We start from the raw sequence: 11,186 nt of genomic DNA on the forward strand, positions 1-11,186 counted from the left end.
ACTCTATCTAGGCGAGCATGCCCAAGCGCTAGCCCGAACTAGGTATCCACATATCACTCCCTTGTGCACTATTCCGACGATGTTTGGATATCCTTTCACTGCTCTGTTAGCTTACACGCCTATGCAACTCTGACTTTAACTCTTATTTCTTCTGGAGATATCATCTGAAACAAGGAAAGCCATTTTTTAGCGAAGCATGACGGCGCTACGGGATCTGGTATACATCCTGCACACTGGTATAACCTTGTAAGTACCTGTCTTTCGGTACAACAGCAAGGTCGATTTCTCTTATTTGATCAACCATTCACCATGTCAAAAATGCAGAGGGGGATGCAAGGAGCACAAGGCATGCACATCCAAGTAAGTGGTAACATGTACTTGTACATGGAACATCCCAAGCGCAAGCAGAGCTGCAGTGAGCCTGTACAACAAGCTAGCGTAAGTCCCTGCATTTCATTTAATTTGTACTGGCCTGCGTGTATGATTTGTGTGCAGTGGCGGATCCACGAATTCAATTTACTAGGGGCGAAAATTTAACTTAAAAATACGAAGGCACTTGCACTCCGGAAATCAGCATAACTTGAGAATGAAGCTACATGCACTTTGAAAACCAGCTAATGATCCAAAGTAGTTCCAGATTATAAAACACTAAATAATGTAAGCACCAAAAAACACAAAATGCAATATGGTGTACAAGGACTACTAACATGGTCTGTACCTGCTTGAATTATTCGTTCTCTGGCTGAAAATATCAAAGTGTAATTGCACCTATAAGTCTATAACCAGTATGCACACTACATATCCATATATCTATCCTGCACAAGTATGCCAATAGTTTCAAACAACAGACTAGAAAAGTATTTATGCTACGCTGACATGATACAGGGACTTTCTGGTAGATGGCGTCGATGTGTCCTCAAGCCATGAAAATGTACTATAATTTGCTTGTCATCAATGCCTGCAAATCTCTTTGTCTCTCTCAACATAGCAGATTATCATTAGACACTAAATCCTTCAATGGGAGCTTGCAAAATGCTTGCATTAGATCCTTCGTTAGACACTATATGTCCATCACCAGGAGCATGTAAAATGTTTGCATCAGATCCTACATTAGCGGTCTGTTCATTAGACACTTCAGGCTCAAGAACAACATGAGCTTGTATGTTTGCACCGAAAACTTGATTAGATACGTCAGGTTTAGTCCGTTCAGTATTGATTAGGGGAGTTATAAAATAAGCAAAAATTGGTTTCATTTTCTCATATATTCCCTGCATACAAGCAGTTTACAACACCGTCAGGTTTAACTATTGGCCAGAAATTGAACAATTGAATTAGATATAATCAGGGATGTGATGTACCTGCTCGTTGCACATGCTACTCTTGCAAATGCGACTGTCCGCTTGCGCAAGCTCGATGCCATGCCCGTGCTGCCACTGCTGCCTCCCATGCAGACTACACCCAGGGTTGGATATTCATCTTCTTGTCCTTCCATGCACTTGAAGGCCGACGACCAGCGTTCAACGAGGTCGCGAGGAAGTGCTGTGTCAGTTTGTCCAGCGGCGGCTAGGTTAGGAGAGAATCAGACTGGAGCTGGAGCTAATGAATTGGGATGTTTCCTGCTGTCGATCAATATGGGAGGTGCTCGTTTGGGCTGCGAGCCTGCTATAGGGCCTGCCTTGCACTTACATTATTGGCCCATCCAAATTAAAACGTTTTTCTTCATTTTTTACATTGCCTGCTCGTGCGTTGGGACGAACAAAACTAGCATGTGGCAACTTGGATGACTCAAACTAGGTGCACACTTTCCAGCCACCTGAGGTGGCCGCCCATACCAGCCAGCCCCTACGGTGGCGTCGCCCCTTTTTGCGTGTATGATTGCGGCAACAAAAAAAATCCAGTGGCGCTTTTGATTTACCCACAGAATGGTTGAATTGCTTGTTCCTATGAACTGAGTTCGCCAATAATGTGAAGGATGTCAGTCTTTTCATCCTATTGTAGATTGCTTAGATCTCGATATGCCAAATGTAATCGCATGAATTATACAGTAAAAGCGAGTGTGATGTGTGTGGCTACAACTAGTCTGACAACCCGTCCTCATATAACATATCAAGGACACACCATCTAATCAGATTAACCATTCGACTTACCAATGCAGTGTGGGAAGAAAGAAGTATTGGGGTTGCGTATCCAAGCAATTGATGTCATGGACTCCTTCGTAGAACCTTGTAAGCGAAAAAGAAGTAGCAGTGCTCCTGTACAAAGAGCTAACGTAAGTTCATTTACCTGCTTCTCGAAATTTTAGTTAGCCACTTATTGCAAAATTGTTCAATTATGTTGCTTGGCTTAATTAGTTTGCTACTGATTGCATAATGCCATAGCCTGTTAATCCTATTATAGACTGCGCCTATCTATGTGTTTGATACTTACAGTTAAAAATTACATGTTTGCCTAAACTTAAATAGCTATTTAAGCACGTAGATAGCTGGTCATATGTACTTCTAGGGTGCAGCAGAATTCACGTGTAATTTACATTATGATACCCTATTTGTTTAAATGGTTTGCTATTATCACTTGTAGCACTAGTAATGTTTTGCATGTTCATAGATAGACAACTGTCAGGTTTATATGAGGGACACCGTCTTATATATATAGGGTGCGTCTATTCTACAACTGATTGTAGAATACTATTCTACAATAGGCAAGCCCCTATATAAGGTAGTTTTGAATCGGAGACCAACCCGACCCGAGCCTCCTTCCCTGATGCCCTCCAAGGCTACCCCGCCCTCGGCAGCCCTTTCCGCGGCGAGCCCCGCTTCCCCCTCGTCCACCGCCGCTGCGGGCGTCGGCGGCGCGGCGGCCCCCTCCCACTTCCGGTGCCGCGCGCGGAACGGCGCGGGAAGCTGCCGCGACAGCTACTGCACGGCGCCGCTGACGGAGGCCTCGAGGTCGGACCCGGCCTGCCTGAGCCGGCCGCCGATCTCCATGAAGGACGCAACGGACACGACCGGGAGGTCGACACCGACCGCAAAGGGGGCGGCGGGGAGCTCGATGTCGAAGGGGAGGAGCTTGAGCGGCGGGGCGGGCCACGGGAGCTGCCGTGTCTGCACGTGGAGGTAGAGGAGCAGCCCCAAGATGCCCTGCGCGAGGCGGTAGGCCAGGTCCTGCACGTGCCTCTGCACACCCAGCAGCGCGTCCAGGGAGATCTCCATGGATGGCGGCGGTACGGGGCGCCGGGCGGAGGCGCGCCCCGGCATAGCGGATTAGCTCGAGCGGCGGCAAAATAGACTGATAGTAGCCTGTGTATCCCTACCATCGAGGTGTTCAAAGGGAAGTACAAAGGTAGCAGTAATTGGAAGTACATACAATATTTAGGTAGAAGTACAAAGCAGTACAACATGCGAGCGAGGAAGTACCTGGTGAGAATTATTCCTGCTAGGGAGGCAGTACCATAGTTACACTAAGAGAAGTGCCGAGTAGTTTGAAGTAGCAGTATAAGGTGTCCTTTATGCTAATTTGGTACTCATCTTTTGCAACTGCTACTTGGAGCTGTGGAATTAGCAAGCTTAGGGAAGTGCAAAAAAGGTTCTCTATAGTAAAGAGTAGCAGTATTGAATATCTTGAAGCAGCAGTGCAGATAAAAAATGCAAAACTAGCCTTAATAAAAATTGTGTAATTGAGAAGTACAAACCCTATAAGATCAAGAAGTACGAAACTGGTATTCCCAAGAAGTACAACATACATGTCAACGGAAACTGACTTATGTAAAATAATTTACGAGCAATACAATTTAATCATTTTGAGTAATACAAAAAAAAATTATTGCAGAGCAGTACGAAACTCGTATTCTACGGGTGCGGGGTTATTACGGGTTCGAACGTCGAGCACAAGCACGAGCTCCTTCTCCAGCGAGAGGTGCGAGGGTAAAAATGTACTTCTCTTCATTGTGGCATTCTGTGGAATTCTTTTTACTCCAACGGGCGACGAGGAGATTGAATGAAATTTTGACCTCCTGAGTGGAGAATTACAGGAAGTACAAAGGTAGCAGTAATGGGAAGTACATACAATATTTAGGTAGAAGTACAGAGCAGTACAACATGCGAGCGAGGAAGTACCTGCTGAGAATTATTCCTGCTAGGGAGGCAGTACCATAGTTACACTGAGAGAAGTACCGAGTAGTTTAAAGTAGCAGCACAGGGTGTCCTTTATGCTAACTTGGTACTCGCCTTTCGCAGTTGCTACTTGGAGCTGTGGAATTAGCAAGCTTAGGGAAGTGTAAAAAGGTTCTCTGTAGTGAAGAGTAGCAGTACAGAATATCTTGAAGCAGCAGTGTAGATAAAAATGCAAAACTAGCCTTAATAAAAATTGTGTAATTGAGAAGTACAAACCCTATAAGATCAAGAAGTACGAAACTGATATTCCCAAGAAGTACAAGATACATGTCAAAGGAAACTGACTTATGTAAAATAATTTACGAGCAATACAATTTAATCATTTTGAGTAATACAAAAAAAAATATTACAGAGCAGTACGAAACTCGTATTCCACAGAAGTACAAGGCAAAATTGTGTTCTTTTAAAATAAATTCGAGCAGTACAGCTTATTCATTTCGAGGAGTACAATTAATATTATTATTATTATCAGGCAGTAAGAAACTCATATTCCACAGAAGTACAAAGGTACATGTGGAGGGAATTTGAGTTCTTTGGAAAAAAATTATGGGCAGTACAATTTAATCACTTTGAGAAGTACATAAACTTCTTTATTGTCGGGCAGTAAAAAAGACATTTGTAAATTTCAGTAGCTTTCCAACGGTATATCATTTGCGCTATTCCGAGAAGTGGTCAAAAAATTTAATATATAATTAATGTTCATCTATTTTGAATGAATCTCGGTATTTTCAAAACTGCTCAAAAATTATGTAAAATTTGAAAAACATTAATACATGAAAAAGATGTGAATTTCAGTACCTTTCCAATGCCATATCATTTGCATCATTTCGATATCCAAAAATGATCCATGATCATCTTTTAATAAAACAGATTTTTAGTATTTTCAAAATTGTTCCAAAACTGTGCAAAATTTGAAAAAACTTAAAACATGAAAATGTTTGTAAATTTTAGTAGCTTTTCAACGGTATATCATTTTCTACATTCCGATAAGTGGTTAAAAGAATTTCGTTCGAAACACTTTTCATTCAGCTTGTGATGATTTCTGTTTTTTGAAAATTCATAATAAAAAATAAAAAAAGTGAAGCAAGTTACAATATATAAGAGTTGAGAATTTCTGTAGCTTTCCAACGGTATATCATTCGCGCAATTCTGATTGACGGTTTAGAATCTATTAGTGAATTACTACGCAAGTACAAAAGAGCAGTACCGACTTTACGAAAAAGATGTACGGTTGTGTTATGCAGAAGCAATACCAGATCTTTATTCCGGGCAGTACGAGATTATTGCAGAATATTATTCTATCATCAATTGTAGAATAGACGGCATGTATATACATACATACATACATATATATATATATGACAAATGTTTCCTACAAGCAGTGGTAGTTACCACCACTTCCGTTTTGTATGTTCTATGTATTATCTGTTGAAACCGAGAGTATGTATGTGTAGTAGTATATAAAAATGATTAGGTAGTATATATACAAATTTTTAGGTAGTATGTACCATTTTTTGAGTGTGCTCTTTTTTACGTACAAATATGTACGTATTTCACAAATATAACAAAAATTATGGGCTCATATGCAATTTTTTTATTTAACTTGTTTTGAAATATCTTAGATATAGTATATGAACATATTTAGAATAATAAAATAGTATATATAGTACCACATGCTAGTATATGAGACATGTGAGGTAACTACCACCGGGTGGTAGGATGGATTTTCCATATATATATATATATATATATATATATATATATATATATATATATATAGGACAGGGCTATTTTGTTACTAGTAACAGAATAATATTCTGTTACCATCTCGCCCTATATAGACCGCATCTGATTTTTTACATCAGCCGATGATACTGAACTAAAAAAATCCCACCCCCACCGTGCCGACCAACCCCCATCTTACCTTCTCCTGGTCGGCGCCGCCCGCCCACCACCTCCTCCCCAGCTCCCGGCGCCGTCCGCCACCCACCTGCCCCGGCTTCCGGCGCCGCCCGCCCCCACCTGCCCACAGCTCCCGGCTTTGCCCGCCCGCCCCCACCTGCCCACAGCTCTCGGCTCCGCCCGCCCGCCCCCACCTCCTCCCCGCATCTCGGCGCCGCCCCGCCCCCACTTCCTCCCTCGCTCCCGGCGCCGCCCCCTGCTTCCACCCAACACCGGCACCGCCCCTGCTTCCACTCGCCACCGGCGCGGCCATCACTCCCCGCTTCCCCCCTCCCCCACTTCCTCCCTCGCTCCTGGCGCCGCCCCCAGTTTCCACCCAACGCCGGCGCCGCCCCTGCTTCCACCCGCCACCGGCGCCGTCCTCACTCCCCGCTTCTCCCCCCCCCCCCCCCCCCCCCCCCCCCGCCATCGGTGTGCCTCCCTGCTTCCAAGCGCCACCGTTGCCACCCTGCAGCCAGCCGTCGCCATCGGGAGCCACCCTAGCGCCACCGATCGCCGCGCCCAGCCGTCCCTACCACCGTCTTGGCGACCCCCCCACCCCCGCAGAGGACCGTCGCATTCGTGTCACTGCATCCCGCGGCCACTATGCACCGTCCAACTCGGCAGTCCAACTTCTTGCTCCATGCTCGGTCGCTCAAGGAGCTACGTGAAGGTCACCCCGCGCTCCACCTTCCGGACACGCGACCCCATCGTCGTGCTCCTGCAGCCACCTCCGAGGCGGTGTGGCCGACCTCCTCTCTCCTCCTGCCACCTCCTAGCACCGCACCGAGCACACCCCGGGCTGCCTCTTCCTCTTGCTTACTCCCGCATGAGGCACACTGCGCCGAGCATGCACCCGGCCGCCCACACCTCTGGTAAATCGACGCACTCAATTCAGTTTGTTTTTTCAATTCAGTTCAATTCTAAAAAAAGTTCTCTCCATCTATGTAGCTTGTGTGAACTTATAGGTGAGACTCGATGAACTCTGTCCATTTCGACTCTTGAACTGATATGTGATGATTTTATGAACTAGTAAAAATGTTTTTGTTTCATCTTTGACTCTTGTTCTCTGTTCTTGCACTCTCAAAATTACGTGCATGTGCATATGCTACCTGCTGATTGCTACTTGACATAACCATTTTTGTCTTCATTTTGCATTATGACACGAATTTGCTATGAGAAAAAACAAGGACAAACAGAAAACAAAAATTAGTACCTTTGTGCTTGCTAGGTGTTTGTTTATGTCTCTTAAGAACCAAACAAAACTAGTAACATCCCTATATAGGGCCGTGAGTATGCTTTTAAGTTAGTTGATATGTCTCTAGGACAAAAATGAAAAAAAGCATCCTTTTCAGTGCACCTTCGTATGCATTTTCAGTTCATTTTACAGGTCAAGGACAAGTAAATTTAGTGGCATTGCTAAAATCACAGAATAGTTGGTGCGTGTGCAGAAACATCATCGGTGCAAGTTTCAAAATTCTGTAACTTTAGATATATCACCTAAATATGTAATTATTTGCAGCGAATTTCTTCAAAATTCTGTAAAGTTTAGATATATCACCTAAATATCATCAGTGCAAGTTTCATAATTCTGTAAGTTTAGATATGCCGTAAAGAAAAATCGATGAGTCACCATCTGCTTTATATTCATGTTCTCTGCAGCAAAAGTAGCAATGGGACTGGCTGGGAGTGATCCCTGAACCATTTCATTAAAGGCCATGGTTTCCAACAATGCTAATGCTACTAGAAAGGAGCTAGAGGCCATGAAGCCTCTTGGCTTCTCCAATTAGGATGTTTGGCCAGTCCTGAAGCGCCTCCTCAAGCTCTTTGACGATAATTGGGCGCCCATCTCCTGCTCAGTATGACAAGGATGCCAGTGATAATGAAAACCCCCCTCACAGCAGAGCGGCTGAGTGCATACTTGCCATCTACATTTTAGAGCCCCATGAGTTCAGTGTGATCTCTCCCGGTAAGTTCGTGTATTGCTATCTTGAGTGTTCAAAAAGTGTAGAATGGATGATTTATCTCGCCTATGCAGCTCACAAATCATATGCTCTGTCCAAAAAAAAGAAACAAACACTATGCATAGGAGTTCATGATGTAATTTATCATCAGTTCATAAAGTAAGCACAAATACAGTTTCATGTGTGTTATAGAAAAATACAGTTTCATTGCAAGTTTGTTTCTTTAGGAGATCCATAGTATGCCACTGTATGTTTGTTTATACAATCCCAAATGGATTATATAGCTCCTGATAACAGAATAAATATTCTGGAAAAGATCAAATACTATCATACGGTCAGTTCAAAAAAATCCGACGAGCACTTGCAATGTACATAGTTTTTGCAGAAAAGATTTCAAAAACTCGGTATCACCGATTTAATGAATTACTATAAGTTCAAATTTGCTAATATCTACAGTTCTGGTTGAGGAATTTAGGTAGTTTATTTTTTTAACCCCCACTGTCTATAGTTCATTAATTCATTGTCACTGCACACATTGTTTACAAACTTAAAGTTCAGAGGGTTGGTTGTATTTAGTACTTCTAATTGGACTATTTAAGTCCAAATGTTTACTTTGCATGATGGAAAAAATTGTGTATCATGTAGTTCCTCCACTAGAGCCACTGCGGCCCATGACAGCCCATGGTGGCGGAGTTCGTCGTGCCCATCAGTCCAACCCCATGGCTTCAGGGCGTCTGAGTTTCGTTGCGGCCATCAGTTCGGACACCTGCGTCATTCCGTGTGTTGCAACCACGGCCATTTGTGTCACTGCATGCTCCGTCACCGGCCTCCTGCGCACCGTGACCCCTGCCGCACTCCTTCGAGGAGGTATCCATCTCTCTCTTCCTGCTCCTATGCTTTATTTGTACTAAGCTTTTGCGAGGATGCTTAAATGCACATGTTTCTTATAATCTTTACATACACACACTTTCTATTTTGTCCCTCGCGTAGTCACTTTGCCTTTTGATGCTTAAATGCACCTTCAGTGTAGGTTCTCCGGTGCGCCAAGTATGCAGGATCTCTAGTGCGCCAAGTATTGCCGGCAGCAATGCCTGCTTACGTCGCTAAGGCCGCGTCCTCCTCCTGAGATAAGAAGAGCGACAAGGAGGTAAAAGGAACACCAATTTTTTACAAATTCTGCAGATGTAGTATGTATTTGCCATTTTGCCAAAGCAGTGAGTCTATGTGCTGATGTTTCACTTGTCTTCTCTTGGATGTATTTGTCTAGATGGAGAGCACGGTCTTTTTTTCGTGGAGCTGGCGCTGCTGCAGTACGACCTAGTCCAGTCTAAGCCCTCCATGGTTGTTGCTGTTGTTTCTGCAACCAGGCTACCCCGAAGAAGACCCCTATGTGGACTGACAATCTAAATTATAGTATGTGTTCTTTATTTATAATTGAAGTTCAAAAATATCATTGGCAGGGGTACAGAAATGATTATAGTCGTTATAGCAAAAAAAAAGTTCAAAAACTTAAAGAACAAAATTATTGATACACATAAACAAATTGGATTTATGTGTTATGTAGTATTGGTACTTAAGAACAAAAGTTCAGATTTCAAACTTTCAATAGTTTAGTGCTACGTAGAAAGGAACATAAGTCCACCCTACAAAAAAACAGTAAATGCATTTCTGTTATGATCTAAATTTCTTTTGGTCTGTCTCTTTTAGTCCCTAACAGAGAACTTCACTGATATTGTAATAATCGGTAGTTTTTTTATCTTTAGCCCATCAAGTGTTAAGATTTCAGTGAAGTAAAATAGTTTAGTGGCATTGCTAAAATCACAGAATAGTTGGTGTGTGTGCAGAAATATCGTCAGTGCAAGTTTCAAAATTCTGTAACTTCAAATATATCACCTAAATAAGTAATAATTTGCAGCGAGTTTCTTCAAATTCTGTAAAGTTTAGATATATCACCTAAATATCGTCAGTGCAAGTTTCAAAATTCTGTAAGTTTCTATATATCATAAAGAAAAATCGATGAGTCACCATCTGCTTTATATTCATGTTGTCTGCAGCACAAGTGGCAATGGGGCTGACTGAGAGTGATCCCTGAACCATTTCATTAAAGGCCATGGTTTCCAATAATGCTAATGCTACTAGAAAGGAGCTAGAGGCCATGAAGCCTCTTAGCTTCTCCAATTACATGTTTGGCCAGTCCTGAATCGCCTCCTCAAGCTCTTTGATGATAACTGGGCGCCCATCAAGGACAAGAGCTACAACATCCTTGTTGACACCATTGGATGGCTAAAGCAATGAACCAATACCTACCACTACCCGTCATGTAAAAAATGCTACTTCCGTTTGTTTGGTAGCCTTCCTTAATTACCACTTGATGCTCAGCCCTCGCCGCCTCCTGTGCAGTACAATGCCGCCCTTGTACAAGGTTCAAAGACATTATACTAAGAAGGAAATGAGATGCTACGGTCAGCAGCTTCCTTGTGCCATCGCAGTATGGTGTGTGTCCCTTGTTCATCCTCTGCCATTTATTTTAGTAACTAGCAGCAGCATAACCCCACCTGCACATTTTTTCGTAAGTTCTATAAAATTTAGAGCTTCAGTCCAACTATGTTGCTTCTGCGATTATCTGTACATAGAAAATCACACTAAAGATTGTTTTGTTCTCTGAACCTAAACACATTTTTTCTTTGAGCTTAAATGCATTTATTCTCTGAACATAAATGGGATGGTTCTCTAAACTTAAGTGTGTGTGTTCTATGTGTATTCTGTGAGTGTTAGAGAACAATGAGTGTTGCCTGTCAACTACTGGTTTGGCCAGTTTCAAATTTTGGCCGGGTTGAACTTTTGATAGAGCATTGGTTTGTTCTCAGTTCTAGTGCACTCAAAGCATAAGGAGGGTTTGACCTGTTATTGATGGATCACTATAACTTAACTTATCATCTGGGGCAGCCCATCCTAGACGCGTAGCTACTCTGCTCTCCACATGAATTTAGTACATAATACTCTCTCTCTGTCTGTCTCTCTCTCTCTCAATTTATTCAAACCTATAGCATGGACACAGTTTGTATGAAAAAATACCTCTGAAGTTCTAATTTGTTGTACAGAGGCTGTCAGA

At 42.9% G+C, this 11,186-nt stretch overlaps 1 pseudogene; it reads right to left on the minus strand.

Annotated features, from left to right (window-relative positions):
• Nucleotides 1-794: 794 nt before the first annotated feature.
• On the minus strand, nt 795-3,209 carry LOC123039237 (uncharacterized; annotated as a pseudogene).
• Between the last annotated feature and the right edge of the window lie 7,977 nt (nt 3,210-11,186).

This window comes from Triticum aestivum, chromosome 2B (assembly GCF_018294505.1).
Source record: "Triticum aestivum cultivar Chinese Spring chromosome 2B, IWGSC CS RefSeq v2.1, whole genome shotgun sequence".
Lineage (NCBI taxonomy): Eukaryota > Viridiplantae > Streptophyta > Magnoliopsida > Poales > Poaceae > Triticum > Triticum aestivum.